The following is a 17,555-nucleotide window of genomic DNA, read 5'->3' on the forward strand; positions in this document are numbered from 1 at the left end:
CTTCTGGATTCAAGCCCCTTTCCCTAAGAAGGAGGGGGCTTCATCACTGTTCCAGTTTGGGTCGGGGAATGGAGAGGGATATAAATCTTGAGCTGGGTCTTTTAACTCCCAACCATGTCAAGGCCGTAGGGACTTTCTGTTTTCGCACTACCAGGGGCACTGGGGTATTCACTGTTTCACCCTTGCTGGTTCAGGGGCTGAGGCAAGCCTCTAAGTGCAGGCAGGAATCTTTCCTTGTGGATCATCCACTGCTTTGTGCTTTCTCAGGACAGGAGAAGCGTCTCACTCAGACGCTGACAGATAGTGGACACCAGGTGGCCTCAAGCTATTCCCAGGGCTTGCTTGACAGAAGCTGAACTAAGCATTAACTTTGATCTGCTCCTCTAACACCGCATATACAATCCTGTTTTGCCAGGGTAGTTTGGCTCTATTCTCTTTACAACTATCGTATACATGCCATACTCTGCTCCTTAGAGTATTCTTTTTTAATTCTTAAAATATATTCCCACACTCCAGAAACAAAAAACAAAACCTATGGAACTTATCTGTGCTAGCTAGAACTGTTTGCTGGCCCCGCCCCCGCCTGAAGGTGCCCCGCCCCCACGCCGCCGACACGTGGAGTGCGGCGCGGAGACAGAGCCTACGCCGCCTCTACTGCGCAGACTCCGAGTCCCCGGTTCGCCCTCCGGCGCGTGGGCTGAAGCTTTGCGCGTCCTACTCCTGGGGCGTCGTATTCCTGGGCCTGGAACTCCTCCCGCTCCTCGCCTCACCACGGTGGCCCCAATGGCATGTCTCTGAAGGACTCTGCCCCGTGTTTCCCCGCTCTGTGCGCTGGAAGAGAGGGAACGAGCCGAGAGCACCGCGCATCTGCCGAACCCCGCGGGGCCGCATATTCCTTCAAGAGTCCGAGGAGGCCGACCCTGGGGACCGGCGCACGACGGGCCGTGGCGTGGTCGCTGCCGTCGCGTCCGCGCAGATCGTGTGACTCCTGAGACCCGGGACCCGGTGAGCAGGCTGACGGGTCCGGGGGGCGGTGCTACCCAGGCCGCCGGCGGGGCCAGACGCCCGCCGTGGTGCCCGCCGTGGGTACCGTTCCCGCCGAGGACCATTCGGGGTCCGGCAGTACCTGGGTGCGGAGACCCCGGCGGGGCCGCGGCCGGGGGTGTGAGGGGCGAGCCGGGCTCCCGGGAGCGGGGTTGGGAGGGGAGGGCGGGGGGAAAATGCTGGGGGGGGGGGGAGCTTCGGGGGAGGCTGGGCGTCCATGGTGAAACCCAGGCGGAGGCTGGGGCTTCTGGGAGAAGAGCATCCTGAGGTTCCAGCCCCTGCTGAGTCTTTGCTAACTAGAGGGAGGGAATGGGGAACTTGCTGTCCTTTGTCCCAGGTTTCCGAACCCTTATTGTGGCCTTTGAGGACAGTGCTGCTCAGAGTTTGGTCCCAGAGCCTCTTCACACCGTTAACATTACTGAGGACCAAAGAGCTTCTTTTCCAATGGGTTTTACCGGTTAGTATGTACTGTCCGACATTAAAACAGGGAAAATTTAAAATTTCAGTTTATTTAAAACTCAGTGATGAACCCTTTACATGTTTTATAAGGTAATTTATTTATTTTGAGAGGGAGAGAGCACACGTGGGAGAGGAGGAGAGAGAGAAAGAAAGAGAGAGAATTCCAAGTAGGCTCCAAGCTAAAAACCCAGAGCCTGCCTCTGAGCTCAGTCCCACCGTGGAACTCCATTCTGGCGACCAAGAGATCATGACCTGAGCAGAAAACAAGAGACCGCCATCCAACTGACAACCAACATGACCCCCTGGGGTGCCCCATGAGCTTCTTACATGTGAATATGTTTATGAAAAATAACTATTTACCAAACAAAGAGGGGCCACTATTTTACATTTTTGCTTATCTCTTTAATATATTCTATTTCCTTTAACATTCAGTCTGTTGTGAAAGCTCATGTCATGTAGTCTCTGGAAAACTTCGCCGTACACTCCAGAGAGAATGAGATTGAAAAAGATAAATAACGTCTTGGTATTATTTGAAGTTTTCCTTTATTTATTTTGAGAGAGAGAGAGGGAAGGAGGAAAGGGCAAAGAGAGAGAGGGAGACAGAGAATCCCAGGCGGGCTCTGCACCATCAGCCCAGAGCATGATGCAGGGCTCAAACCCATGAACTGTGAGATCATGACCTGAGTGCAAACAAGAGTCAGTTGCTCAACCCACTGAGCCACCCAGGTGCCCCTCATATTTTGATAGGATTGTTAAAGAAAAACTAATTGCATCAAGAATTAGGTTTCTTTGAGATTCATGGCTCCTACATTTTCATTCAGTGCAAGAAGCATTTAGCATGCGACAAGAGAGGCTTTACTTTCAGAATGCTCTGACAAGGGAAGAGCCATATAGCCCACATTTTCCAAGAAAATTCCTATTTTCTTGTGTATTCTTTTTTTTGGAGGCGTTATCATAGATTCTATGAAATGAAATTCTGGTTTCCCTCAATCTCCTTAACTGCTCTTTTCCAACATTGCCTTTGCTGGCCCCTCCTCTACCTAAATGTGTAGAGGAGAGTGGAAGACAGGGAATTCCATCCCTGGTAATTTAAATGGGCTGAACAAATTCGCAAAGTACAAGCAGTCATCTTTCCTGCTGGGCGATGGATAGCTTCCTGGTGCAGTGAGGACCATTGGTAAGGCTTCTCAGTACAGGTGACCCTGCAGTGTCCCCCAGTCCTCTCTCTTGATGCTGCTTCCTTAGATGATTTCACCTAATCCCATGTGTTTTTATCATCAGAGCACATTATCCACCACCACCACTTCTGACTGGAGTTCCTGGCTCAAAATTTAGCTGCCTGCATGATGTCTCCAAGTTTATGTCTTGAGGACAACTCATACTTAACAAAGCTGAAATTGAACTAACAATCTTTATCCTCGATGTATGCGTGCTGGCCTGCTGCTTCTACAGTTTTTCCCTCTCAGAAATCGACATCATATTCTCCTAAGTTGCTTAGAATATAAATCTGGAAGTCATTCTTGAAATCTACTCATTGGACTTCGTCTATCTCAATCTATCATGTAGTCTTAATTCATTGTAACCTCAAATGATCTCTCTAGTACATTAGCTTTTTTACTGCTATTACTGAAAGTCTGAGTTTACCATCATATTTTTCTTTTTGCCTGGACTGCCCCAAAGCATCTTTCTTATTTATTCTCCTAACATCCACATATATCACTGCCCTTCCCTAATCTGTCTCCACATCTCTTAAAATCAGAAGTACGAACACATTGCTTCCCTGTTAGCAGTTTTTCTGTGGCTGCTCTGCGTTTTTAGGCTGAAGCTGAAAGTTCTTAACAAGGACTCTAAGATACCGTATGATCTGCCCCCTGTCTACTTTGCCAGCCTCTTCTCCCACCTCGTCTCTATATCACTTTTTATATATCACCCATAGTAGGTTTTATTCATTCAGCAATCAACATTCATGATTGAGCATACAATTTGTGCCAAATATTGAGGATACAGTGGTGAACAAAGTCAGGGATATCCTGGAAGTCATACTCTAGAGTAGGGAGTTAGGGTACACGCAACCCTACCAATGAATGTCAAAGATAATTTCAGAGGGCAAAAGTTCTACCGAGAAATAAAACATAATGTCATAGACAGTGACGACAGGCTACCTGGAACTGGGCGGGCAGGGAAGACTTCTCTGTGAAGCTGAGCTCAGAATGGCAAGAAGCCAGGTCAGTCTAGTGAATATACAGGAACAGAACATTCCAAGGAGTGATGATAACAAAGATAAAAGCTCTGAAGCAGAAACAAGTTTGTTTATGAAATAGACCAGTGTGGCTGGTCCACGGTAAGCTAGCATGTTAGTTTTCTATTACTGCTGCAACGAATTAACCATAGTGGCTTGAATTTTTTTTTTTTTTCTGAGAGAGAGAGACAGCAGGAGCAGGGGAGGGTCAGAGAGAGAGGGAGATACAGAATCTGAAACAGGCACCAGGCTCTTAGCTAGCTGTCAGCACAGAGCCTGACACGGGGCTCGAACCCACGAACCATGAGATCATGACCTGAGCCAACATCGGATGCTTAACCGACTGCCAGGTGCCCCCATAGTGACTTGAAGAAACAACAACACGGATTTACTGTTTTACAGTTCTGCAAGTCAGAAGTATGAATGGGTCGCGATGGGCAAACCCCGAGGTGTCTGCAGGACTGCATTCCTCTCTAAAGGAATGCGCGAAGCGAACATGTATTTCCTTGCTTTTCCCAGCTTCTAGAGTTTGCTCACACTGCTCGGCTCATGGCCCTCACCCTCTACTTTCAAAGCAATGTGGGTTGAATCTGATATCGTGTTATGTTGATGACCTTGTTTCTGTCATCACATCTTATTCTCTGACTCTTCTGTCTCCTTGTTTTGTTTTTTAAGAACCCTCTGATTACTGGACTATCTAGAGAGTCCAGAATAATTTTGCATTCTAAGGTCAGTTGATTAGCGACCTTAATTTCATCTGCAACCTCCCTTAGCTATATAAAGTAACATATTCACAAATTCCAAGGATTAGGGTGTAGCTATCTTGGGAGTCATACATTCCACCTGCCACAGGTAGAAGAATGCAGGAGATGAGGACAAAGAAGTGGGTTTGGACCAGATTTTAAAAGGCTTGTAGGCTAGGTTAAGGAGTTTGGATCTTATTCCAGGAAAGGGAAAGTCCTTGATGGATTTCATACAGGGCAATGGAGTGATCTAAATTGCATTTTAAAAGGAACATCTGTTTGCCATGTGGAATTGGATGTAAAGAGGGAACGAATGACAGCAGGGAGACTAGGTACAGAATATGTAAATTTCTCCATGCTTGGTTAGTTGGATTAGGGTGATAGCATTGAAGGTGGAGAGAAGTGGATGATTATAGGATGTATTTTAGAGATAAAATCTTGCAAATATATTTATATGGAAGTAAAGGAAAGAGAAGAATGAGGGATGAGTTTTTCACTAAGACGGAGAAGGCTAGAAGATAGTAGATTTGAGGAATTGAGAATTTTTTGCCCATGTTAACTTTGAGAGCTACATTTGATATTCAAGTGGAGATGTTGAGAAGGCAATTACACGTAAGAGTCTGAATCTCAGTGGAAAATCAGGTCTAGAGGTACGTATTTGAGAGTTCCAACCTAAGTGAGATTAAGGCCATGTGACTAGGTGACATCTTGTAAAGATATAAATACAGAAAAATAAAGGACCTAAGATCAAACCCTAGGACTCCAATATTAAAGGTGAGGCAAAAGAAGAACAGCGAAGAAAATAGAAGGCGAGCCAAGAAATTATTTCCAGTTTTTCCATGAGGGGAGGGGGATGCTTAGCACTTTGAATGCCAGTGAGAGACTGACTGACTGAGGTGAAAGAGAAGTGCCTGTTGGATTTACAATATGGTGGTCATTGTCGACCTCAAGAACAGTTTGAGTGGAGTGGTGGAGATGGACACCTGAATGAAGAGCGTTACAGAGAGAAACAGAAGAAAGTAGAGGTGGCTGCTTTAGACAATTCATCCATAGTCTAAAGTGTGTTATGTGCCCTCCCCATTTGAGGCCATTGCACACTCTGTTTCCTCCCCCTGATATCTTCTGCTTTGCAGCACCCTCCCTAGAACCAAAGGTCCTTGTTAAATTCATCCACAGACTTCGAATCTCAGCATTTAGATTGCTTCCTCAGAGAGGACTTTCCTGCTTTATCGCACTCTATCTGCTTGGAAGATTTTTTTCCTGTCACAGTCTTCTCTCATGGTACACCTCACAGCTTATAATTATGTAGTTATGCCCCCCACCCCCACACACATACACACACTCACAATACACATGCCAGACAGTAAGCGCCACAGTTTTGGCTCATCGTTGTATTCCTAGTATGTAACCCAATGTCTAACACAAGGTAGTTTCTCAATATTCAACTCATTCAGTGAGTCAGTGAATAAATTCATGTTGTTTTAGTACCTTGGATGAATGATATGGTCTAGTGGTGTTTTTTTTCTGTAGTTCATTGTTTTCATGTGATACTTGGTAGCAGTAATGAAATCACACAGTGATCTTTCAGGAGCACTTTGATTAACAGCTAATAAGCATTTTGCCCGAAAAATAATTCAGCATCTTTTGCAACAGATTCTTGATGAAGAGCTTCATAAGTCATTTTAGTTTTGACATTGCAGAGCTATGTGCTATTCCCAAAGGCTAGCATTCCCAGGGGCTAACAGTAAACGGTTCTAAAGGTATGGAATGTGTGTGTGTGTGTGTGTGTGTCTGTCTGTCTGTGTGTGTGTCTGTGTGTGTGTCTGTCTGTCTGTGTGTGTGTTTCTTAGTGTTCATTAGCTAGGTCACATTGGGAGGCCACTTAAACTCTCTGGGCCTCCATGTCTTTATCTGTAAATTGGAGGTCATTGCCCTTATTTTGCCCACCAAACAGTGTAATTAGAGTCAAATGAAATAAAATACGTGAGAAGACTGTGAAAATACTAAAGCACTATGAAAATCTAAAGTATTATCACCATTATGATTCCTTTTCAATAGAACTCCTGTTACCCAAACGGAAAGATGAAAACACCCTCGCTTTATTTCCTCCCTTTTAAATTTGGTATCCTCTTAATGGGACTTACAGTAAGAGTAGATGTTATTAAACCTCTTATCACTTGTTTGGGAGCTGGGTTCTCTAATATTTGTATTTGGATCTTATTTGCACAGTAATATATTATCTGTTCCCTTTGTTCATTTACTTCTCACGGGAAGAAAACAAGTCATTTGTTGACTTGGAATCTGTTAGGCATAAAATGTGTCCTTCTTGTCTATTCAGAAATAGAGACTCTGAAAACATGAAACTTGAGGTGTTTCTTCAAGGTGCCATGGGATTTGAGGTGAAGGATTTGAGAAAGACCAATATTTCACCGAATGAAAATCTGCAAATATGAAAATGCCTTTGTGCTATGAGGAATCTTTCTGATGTAGCTACATAATATGTAAATATAGAGTAATTTTTGCAAACCATCCAGAAGAATCCATTTTATTACTTACAGCTGTCCCATTTCTAAACATATGTGCATGTTAATACCGTACTTAGTGCAGTGATTATAGTTCCGAGGATAGAAATACAGAGACCTTGGTGCAAGTTTCAGCTTTGCTGCCTGCAAACCTGTGGTTGCGTGCAGTTTATTAAACTCTCTAAGTAACAGTTTCCTTATCGTTAAATAGGAATGTTTTTATAGAATCTTGTGAGGACTAAATGAAGTAATATTGAAAAAATAATTTAGCTCATAGTGGTCAGTAAAGATTCAGGTTATTATATATATTATATATTATAACATTTATAATAAATGTGTTAATACAACTATATGACTCAGAAATAAATTGTATCAATGAACATACACATACTATATTTTCATGTTCATAATATAATTAATATAACATTCACCTATTGCTATGTAGTTTTAGTATCTTCCTACTACAGGTTGAGTTGTTTCCCCCTTCCCAATTCAGAAATTGAACTCCTAACACTCAGTGCCTCAGACTGTGACCTTATTTGGAGGTAATGGTCTTCACAGAGGTAATCAAGTTCAGATGAGGTCATTAGGGTGGGCCTGCATCCAGTATGACTGGTGTCTTTATAAAAAGGGGACCTTTGAAAAATGATATGCACACAGGGAGCAAACCACATGAAGATGAAGGCAGAGATCAGGGTCATCACCTTTCTAGAAGCCGAGGAATGACAAGATGGCTAGCAGACCACTAGAAGCTAGGCACGAGGTATGATCAGATTCTCCCTCACCACCCTTGCAAGGAACCAGCGCTGCTGGGAACCTTGATCTAAGACTTCTGGCCTCCAAAACCAAAACAGATTTGTATTGTGGAAGCCACTCAGTTTGTGGGACTTTGTTATAGCAGGCCTAGCAAACTAATATACTTGCCCACTGCATGGTGAGTGAGGGTAGTGAGATTTTAGGGGGCTACACACAGGCAGGGGCACCAAGAGCGTTCCCTGTACTTTCTTCCATTGTCAACTAGTGAAATCCTCCTTGTCTTTCCAGGGCTGATCCCAGAGCTGTTTCCACTAGTGAGACTTTCCCAGTCTTCTGGTCAGAAGCGATCGCTTCTCCTTTGATGCTCGTCACAGAGAGAGGCAAGCATAGTTTATCCTATCCCTCTGGAATTCTTTCCTCAAGGAAGCTAGATTATCTCCTGTAAGAATCACCCATACGTTTTCACGCCGTCCCCTACTCATTTAGTTCGAAGGGTTTGAGAGTGAGGGATGTGTGTCATTCATTTGGGGTGTGTCAGTCCTGTCCCCTCTCAGCTAGTATAGAGTACCGTCCTTACATAGAACATATGGAGTGAATGCTTAATAAATATTTCAGGAATTCGACTGATTTTTCCTTCGCTTTTTCCTCATCTTTACTGCACGGTGAAAGAACCTTTTAGAGAGAGGGACAAACTGAAGTTAGCTGGGTAGGTAAGTACCTAAAATATGTTCTTTTGTTGTTCAGGATTATAAAAAGGGGAACTTGTGGCCAGAAAACAGCTGGGGACTATTAGGGAGTTTAGGGCACAGAGCCAAGCAAATGAAGTTCTCTCAGTTGAGGTGGGGGATGGGATTAGATTTACAGCCTTGAGAGGAGTTCAGGGCTGGAAGCCTGAGGTGGGTCAGGTTGGGAATCCTGGCTGTCACTGTGAGAAGGAAGGTACAGTTACAGTGTCAAAACACATTACGGCTGGTGTGGTTTGGGTGTGGGGGAGGACAAGAGGGGATGGCAGGGGAGCCAGAAGGTCACTTGTGTCCAGCTGCTGGTCAGGAGGGGGGACCTGGGACGACAACAGGGGTGCGTCTGTGATCTAGGTGCCAGTAGATGTGACGACGACAATTTCCAGACCCAAACACAACATGCGTACAGATGAATGTGTCTGAACAAGACTACAGAATAATTGCAGCTGGAATGATTGAAGGGAATGTGTCCTGCACGGTTGCTGTTGTTACAGAGATGGTAATGGAGGTAGGCCCGAGGTGATGGTCTTTACTTCCCTGGTGTCTGTCGTTTTTCCCCCAGGCCCTCCTGAATATTACACTGAAATACATTTTCACTATGTCTTTCTCTTAAGAGCAGGCGGATTGATTACATTATTGGTTCTTTATAGCCCTCTCTGGATTTTTTTCCCTACTAATTTAAATTCCCCCCTTTGCTGTAAGATCTAAGACAATTTAAAATTGTTTTCTTATTTCCCACAATCAAGAGAATTTTTACTTGGCTTGGAGATATCCTGTTATCTGTCTTAATGGGTTAAGGAATTTTGCCTGCCTCTTCCATTGTTCCTATAGTGTCTAAATAAATAGGACTTTTTTCATTAGATACTGCCTTCTAGCATGAGAATACCTGTATCACTAATCTCTTGAGTTTAAGTGAATTTCCATATATTTTTATTTGTAGGCAGTGCTAGCTTTCAGGGGTAGAAAATTCACTTGATAGGAGGAGAGGTGCAGTCAGCCACGGAGAGGTGTAAGATACTATCTCTTTGTCATTGTCCATTTTTCTTTAAAAAATTTTTTTAAATGTTTGTTTCTTTTTGAGAGAGAGACAGAGCATGAGCAGGGGAGGGGCAGAGAGAGAGGGAGACACAGAATCCGAAGCAGGCTCCAGGCTCTGAGCTGTCAACATAGAGCCCAATGTGGGGCTTGAACCCATGAACCATGAGATCGTGACCTGAGCCGAAGTCAGGCGCTTAACCGACTGAGCCACTCAGGGGCCTCATGTCATTGTCCATTTTTTTCAAAGTTAATTGTAAAATAGACCACCATGAGCTTGAATTATATAGTAATATAACTTTGTCTCTAATATAATCTGTCTTCAAAGGTACAGATGATAGTCGTGTTACATTTTACAAAATTTCTGCCATGGCATAGTCACTGCTGTTCACATGTGTCTCCTAGGGGCATATCCTGGGAATGGGCTTACGTCTCCACCTTTCTGACTTGGAGCAGGACTCTTCGGTCTCCTGCGAGCCAGGTTGTATGCTGTATTGAGGGGAGGGGGCTTTTGGCAAATAAAATGATACATGTTCATATAAGCCAGTAAGCCTGTGACTTTTTTAAGCTAATGAGTTTTTGCCATTATAATTTGTAGCAGATTGAGAACATTTTCTGCATATATTGTTTTAAGTAAATGGACAGTTAGGGAACCATCTGTGAAACATTGGGAAGAATTTTATGTTTAACTCAATGTACTTATTATTCTTAACTTCCCTTTGACCCTTGCTCTGAAGACTTTCATGTGGATTTTAAGAACATGTTCAAAGATACTTTAAAAATTGCCATATACTTATTTATATGTTTGAAATGTGGCATTTGGCTGTAGAGAAAAAGGGAGCCAGTATAGTGAACTGTAATATAGCTGAAATGTGAGAGGGTCGAATAGAGAGGTGACAGAGTATAGTAAATAGCCAAGCCTGAGTGCAAATCCCAGTGCTGCCACTTACCAGCTGTGTGACTTTGGACAACTTATTTAATCCTTCTGTGCCTCAGTTTCTTCTTTAATGAAACTTTATTTTGAAAAACTTGACCTTGTTTTGGGCCTGGTCAACTGGAGATTAAAATAACTAAACCCATTTGGTCTGAAAAGTTCTTTACATTCCCCAGGTCAGGTCAGAAAGGGCTGAGTACTGGGGCGCCTGGGTGGCTCAGTCAGTTAAATGGTTAAGCATCTGACTTCGTCTCAGGTCATGATCTCACAGTTCCTGGGTTGAGCCTGGAGCCAGCTTTGGATTCTGTGCCTCCTTCTCTCTCTCTGCCCCTCCCCTGCTCACACACTATCTCTCTATGTCTCTCAAATATGAATAAAAACATTAAGAAAAAGTAAAAAAAAAAAAAAAAGAAAGAAAAAAGAAAGGGCTGAGTACTACAGACCCTGTTGCCTGTGAAGTTTCTGAGTATTACTAGGCTAACTCTGAATGAGGGGCAGTAGTAGGAAAATATTTCACTTCTGCTTTTGTGACCCATAGTGAAGTGAGGCATCAGACAGTACTTCTCACGAAGTTCTGTGCTATTGTTGGTATGTGTGTATAGGTGGTAAGGAGGTGGACCAATAAAAACAACTATTTCTTGGGTGCCTGGGTGGCTCAACTGGTTAAGCGTCGGACTTCAGCTCACGTCATGATCTCATGGTTTGTGGGTTTGAGCCCCACATCAGGTTCTGTGTAGACAGCTCAGAGCCTAGAGCCTGCTTCAAATTCTGTGTCTCCCTCTCTCTCTGCCCTTCCCCAACTCTCACTCTGTCTCTTTCTTCCAGAAATAAATAAACCTTAAACTAAAAAAAACTATTTCTGAAAAATAGCAGGCGTATACCATATACACTCAGTTGTTTCCAATGAATGATCGATGGTGGGGATCTCTTCATAGTAATAATGTAGCTTTATTCCACCTTCCTTTTTATAGCTTCATAGTTTTCTATGGACTCATCCATTCTCCTGTAGATCAAGACCTGGGTTATTCCTGTGTTTATGCTGTTACAAGTGGTATAAAGAATAACCTTCTACATATGTCTTTTCATCCTTTTGCCAGTGTATCTTTGATTAAATTGTTAGATGTCAAATTGCATTTAGAAAATAAATGCATGTGTTGTTTTGCTAGAAGTAGTCAAATTCTCCTCCATTAATGTACCATTTTGAATTCCCATCAGCAGTATGTAAATGCTTGTTTCCCCAAGGTCTCATGAACATATTTCAGTTTTTCTATTGTTGCCAATCTAATTAGGTGAGAAATACCTGACCGTAGTTTAATTTTCATTTCTTTTATTATCAGTAAGGTTGAGTATCTTCTTATACAATTAAGAGCTATTTGCATTGCTTTCTGATTTATCTGTTAATATCTTTAGATCATTTTTCAATAGAGTGTTGGTTTCTTTTTTCTCTCTGATAGAAACTCTTTTTATGTTCAGAATATTATCCCTTTTCTGTGATAGAAAAAAATGGCAAATATTTTTTCTCAGTTTGTCATTTTCCCTGTTACTTTACTCCTGTTACCTTTCCTATATTAAAAAAAACCAACTGTTTTTAACATTTTATATAATCAAATTTATCGGTGTTTCCTACTATTACTTCCAAATTTTTAGTTATAGTTAGGAAGGTTTTTACCACTATCAAATTATAAAGGCATTCATGCATGGTTTTTGAAGTACAGTTGATCCTTGAAAAATGCAGAGGTTAGAGGTGCCAGCCAGTCCCCCCTATGGTGAAAAATGTGCATATGACGTTTGCCCAAAAAGGTAACTGAAACCCTACCATTGACTGCAAGCCTTACCGATGACATAAGCAGTTGATTAACACATATATTGTATGTTTTATGTATTGTAAATTGTATTTTTATAATAAAGCAAGCCAGAGAAAAGAAAACTTTATTTAGAAAATCAAAAGGAAGTGATAAAATATTTACATTTCTAGTACTACAGTATACTTATTGAACAAAATCTGCATATAAGTGGACCCACGCAGTTCAAGTACATGCTGTTCAAGGGTCAGCTGTACTGGTGTAGTTTAGTATTTTACATTTAATCTCTGACTCTCTTTGGAATTTGTCTTCCCCCATAAACTGGACACTGTGTTTTGGGCTATCTGGGGAATGTCAGGGGTGGATTGGAGGAGGATTGGGGAAAATGAAATACAGAGTTGTATACAGTACTATCTCTGTATCAAAGTGCTATTATTAGAGGAATAATAGGTCAAAGCAGATCTTAAGAATTGACTTGACTAAATAGATACCATGAGTCTGTATGGTAAGTTAATATAGTAAAGAAATCAGGTCTCTCCAAATGGACTTATTGATGTACTTGAGGACCCAAAAGATATACTTAAAAAGAGAATGAGATAAATTCTGATAAATGTGTTAATAGAATGAAATGATATGAAATTTTATTTCATGGGTTAGTCAAGAAAAGAATCTCAAGTGAAATGACATGAGAGCTGAATTTAAGGGATGGGTAGGAACTCAAGAAAGCAAAGGTAAAGGAGGATATTACTAGCAAAGAGAGCATTTTGTGGCCTGAAAGTATTTGCTGTTTTTGAAAAAGTGGAAGAGTTCCTTTGACTCAGTCATCCACCACATATATGTTATGAGGAGAAAGGGCTGAAAGAGAGGACTCAGTGATCCTGTTAGATCGAAGGTTAGGAAACATTGTCTTTGAGGGCCAGATTGTAATTATTTTCGGCTTGCAGACCATATGATCTTTGTCCTAGTTACTCAGCATGAAAGCTGTCATAGATAATATGTAAGCAAAGGAGCGTGGCTGTATTCTAATAGACTTTTATTTACAAAAAACAGGTGGCAGTCCAGATTTGGGCCATGTGGCACGGTTTGCCTCCCCCTGCATTGAAAGATTGGGATGGGAGAGCAGGTGAGGAGAAGTGGTGTTGGAAACACAGCAGAGTCTAGGGGGACATCTCAGCAACAGCATTGCAGCTTTATTTTAGCATCCTCAGAGAGTTAAAACTTCTAGTGTGGCTACTACCACTATTTTACAGAAATAGTGTATAAATTTTACACTGAAATCCTCTTAACCTTCTATATTGAAAAACATGATTTGTGGAAACAAGGTAAGAATGATCTCATCTTGCTTTGCCCAGTGGGGGCCCTGAAAGCTAAATCTTCCAGAAACGTGGGTAATCTTAATCCAGTTACATGCAAGTACCACCCTGTGCCAGAGCTCTCTCAAAGTGGGGAATTTTGACAGAGGAAATCAGCCTCTTAGTGCGGTAATTAGCCAGGGGTGTCATTTTGATGGTGAAACTTACAGAAAGTTTAAAGGCCATTCAAGAATTATATAAAAGTCTGATGAATTAGATCTGAGAGCAAAAGGGAAAACCTCTTGATGAATTGAGTGGGGTCCCTAAACTGGGTCTGAAGGTGGATAATTAGATGGATTCTAAGTATTTCTCAGATTTGCAGATTTTACAAATATAAGCAGCTTAATAACAGAGCCTAGGAGAGTGTTTGTTTTTGACCAGCTGTCAGATAAAGGAGAAGCTCAATTGTGTAAATGTATCTTCATTTTGGTAACTGTGCAAGTAACTATTATGTGTTCCAAATAATCCATCAGTCTGAGTACAGATCTTACTGAATCACAAGGGTGATGACTATTAAAAAATTGTTTTCATCTTAAAAATTAAAAAAATGGACTCTATATCTCTGAAGGAAAAAAAAATCTAAGCATTATCAATGTGAAAATGGCAACTTTCATCAAGGTGCCAGTGATGTTTGCATAATTATTGGTTTACATAAGTGTGTAAATCAGTCATTATATAATTACTTTCTAATTTTTAGAATTTACTACAGAGAGTGAAGATAGTATTGACTGGGTAGTTACTGAGAATGTTAGCCAGAAGCAAATTATTTTTTATCAGGATGAACGCGTCATGTTAATACTAAATGAAATTCTCCAACATATCTCCATTTGCGTATATGCTTTTTGAAATATAGAGATAACCTGGCCATTCACATGATTTCTTTCTTGTTTGTTTAATTTGTCAGAAAAGAAGGAGGCATGAGATATGTTTTCCCTGTTTTTCCAATTATTGCCCCCTCTGCCTCCTGTGCTCCTCTTTTTCACTCTTCACTGTTTTCAGCAAATAAGACTTTTCCATGCAATAACATATTTAAGCTCCTCGGTAATCAGGTCTGTGACATGGATAAAACCCTTGAAAGTGATTTCCTATGTAAACCAACCATTATTTTTTAAAAGTTTGGTTTTCACCACCTGGGCTTCTACCTAGAGACTTAGGGTGAGGGGGGTAGGGTTGGTGGAGGCAAGATGTGTGAGCACAGGGGTAGAAAGTGATTGTGAATTAAATATACAATATGTCCCAGGCACTGAACTCTGTTCATATAGGATTTCATTTCAGGAGGTCACAGTTTTGAGGAAACCAGAGGAATCATATTAAGATGTGTCAGATAAAACCATACAAATTGTTTTCTACTCTTGTTTTTAACACATTGGCCAGGACACCTTGTAGGATGTTGAGTCTATGTTTTATATGTCATTGAAAAAATTTATGAATGAGTTTATAAATGTGATTATTTCATAGCCTTCCCAGGTCATCTTCTCCATTCCTCTCCATTCCCCATACTCCCACAACAACCTAATACTTAACAAAATGTGCGTATCTTAAAAACATGTTTATTTATTTTGAGAAAGAGCATGTGTGCATGTGTGTGCACGTCTGCTGAGGAGGGGCAGAGAGAGAGAGTATCCCAAGCAGGCGCATATGCAAGGCTTGATCTCAGAAACCTTGAGATCATGACCTGAGCTGAAATCAGGAGTCGGATGTTTACCGACTGAGCCACCCAGGTGCCCCCAAAATGTGCATAATTAAGAATTTTCTTTATATCACTTCAAAGGTAGCATGTGCAAGGGATTGAGATGAGGCTGGACAAGTAAGCAGTATCAAAGCCATGGGGACAAGGGGAGATGTGCCGTGCCACTGAACTTGGTACTAAGAACCAAAGGAAGGAAGGACCTTACTCGGAAGAGTGCCATTGTATACGACTTGTGTTTAGATACGTATTATTTTGGCAACAATGTAGGAGATGGATTTTGGGAGCCAAGACTGGTGGCCAGGTAGACTGGCGTGAGGATTCTTGTAATGTCCAAATAAGGAATGGTAAGGAGGGCACTGGTAGAAGGAATAGAGATGGAGAGATAGATTTCAGAGTGATTGGACCATTATTGTGTGTGGGGTAGAGGAAGAGGGAGGAGTCATCAATATCACCTAGACTTATACCTTGGATGACTAGGTGGATGTTAGTTATTAGTTCCTTTAACTGAGGCAAAGAGCACTTCTTGCTTTATTAAAGCATCATTTTCAGCTTTCAAAGTTGGACATAAAGATTACTCTTGTATGGAGCAGGATTGTCCAGTATAGATATAATGCAGACCATAAATGTGGGGCACATATATAGGTTTTTTTTTTTTAAATGTTTTATTTATTTCTGAGAGAGGGAGACACAGTGTGAGCAGGGGGGCGGTCAGAGAGAGAGGGAGACAAAGGATCTGAAGCAGCCTCCAGGCTCTGAGCTAGCTGTTAGCACAGAGCCCGACGCGGGGCTTGAACCCACGAACCGTGAGATTATGACCTGAACCGAAGCCGGACGCTTAACCAACTGAGCCACCCAGGTGCCCTGCACATATATAGGTTTAAGTTTTCTGGAAGCCATACGAAGTAAAAAGAAACAGGTGAAATTAATTTTAATAACATATTCATCTTTACCCACAATATTCACAATATTACAATTTAAGCTTGTAACCGACATAAACATTATTAATGAGCATTTTATGTTTTATATTCATAGGAAGTCTTCTAAATCTGGTTTGTGTTTTATACTTATAGTTACATTGCAGTTCACCCTAGTCACACATCAAATGCTCAGTAGCCACATGTGGCTGGTGGCTACCAAATTGCACCTGTGGCTATCCATTACTGAATAATAGATCTATAGAGCATCTGAGTATACTCAGATAAAATCATTCTTTTTCATAAAAGAACCACATTGCTCCTGAAAACTGACTAACTAGTGAAGATAAATAAAGAGCTCAGAAATAAGCCAGTAGGTTAACAAGAACCATAAAGGGACATGTGTTTTGGGTTCTAATACTACAAGTTGTGTGATCTTTGGTAAGTCACTTTTTATGCATCAGCACAAATCTAAGGTCAGAACTCTTTACAGTTTACTTTTAATATCTGTAAGTCAGTGAGTTGACTCCTTTGTGTGGCAGCAGCGATTATAGTAGTAATAGCAGTGGTAATGATAATGGCAAGCCTTCTATTGTGTGCTAGGCACTTTTTAAAATACTTTATACACATTGACTAATCTAATTATCACAACAACCTTATGCAGTAGATTCCATTATCGTGTTCATTTCACAGATGGGGAAACTGAAGTACAGGGAGGTTATCTAAGCAGATAACAGAAGTTTGTAGATTGCAGATCTCAGTTTAAAATGTAGATACTCAGGTTCTCAAAGTACACACTGATTTCTTAAAAAATAAAAAAAAAACACCAAAATTGTCATTTTCTTTCAAACATCACAAACATAAATCTTCTACAAACTCCTATAAAAATAATTCCAAAGGCACAAGTAAGACATTTTGGGTCAGCTTGATTATTGGCACAAATAATGCAGTGTGTACATACAGTTGACTCTTGAACAACACAGGGGTTGGGGCATTGCCCCTTGTCCGATCCCCCGCACAGTTGAAAATCTGCACATAACTTTTGACTCCTCTAAAACTTAACTAGTAGTAGCATAGTGTTGACTGGAAGGCTTTTATCAGTAACATAAACAGTCACTTTTCACATAATTTTGTATGTCATTTGTGTTACATACTCTATTCTTACATTGAAGTAAGCTAGAAAAACATAAGGAAGAGAAAATATATTTACAGAACTGTGCTATAAAAAATCTGCGTATAGGGGCGCCTGGGTGGCTCAATCGGTTAAGTGTCCAACTTCAGCTCAGGTCATGGTCTCATGGTTTGTGAGTTCGAGCCCCATGTTG

At 41.4% G+C, this 17,555-nt stretch overlaps 1 protein-coding gene across 1 annotated transcript in view; it reads left to right on the forward strand.

The window, feature by feature from the left end:
- The first annotated feature begins 728 nt into the window (after positions 1-728).
- Positions 729-17,555, forward strand: part of ARHGAP28 (Rho GTPase activating protein 28) — a 223,163-nt gene continuing 206,336 nt past the window's right edge. Inside the window, exon 1 of the mRNA XM_039218727.1 lies at positions 729-1,005. The gene's annotated coding sequence lies outside the window, so the exon portion shown is untranslated. The remainder of the gene's footprint in view (positions 1,006-17,555) is intronic.

This window comes from Hyaena hyaena, unplaced genomic scaffold (assembly GCF_003009895.1).
Source record: "Hyaena hyaena isolate Hyena2069 unplaced genomic scaffold, ASM300989v1 scaffold_777, whole genome shotgun sequence".
Classification (NCBI taxonomy): Eukaryota; Metazoa; Chordata; class Mammalia; order Carnivora; family Hyaenidae; genus Hyaena; species Hyaena hyaena.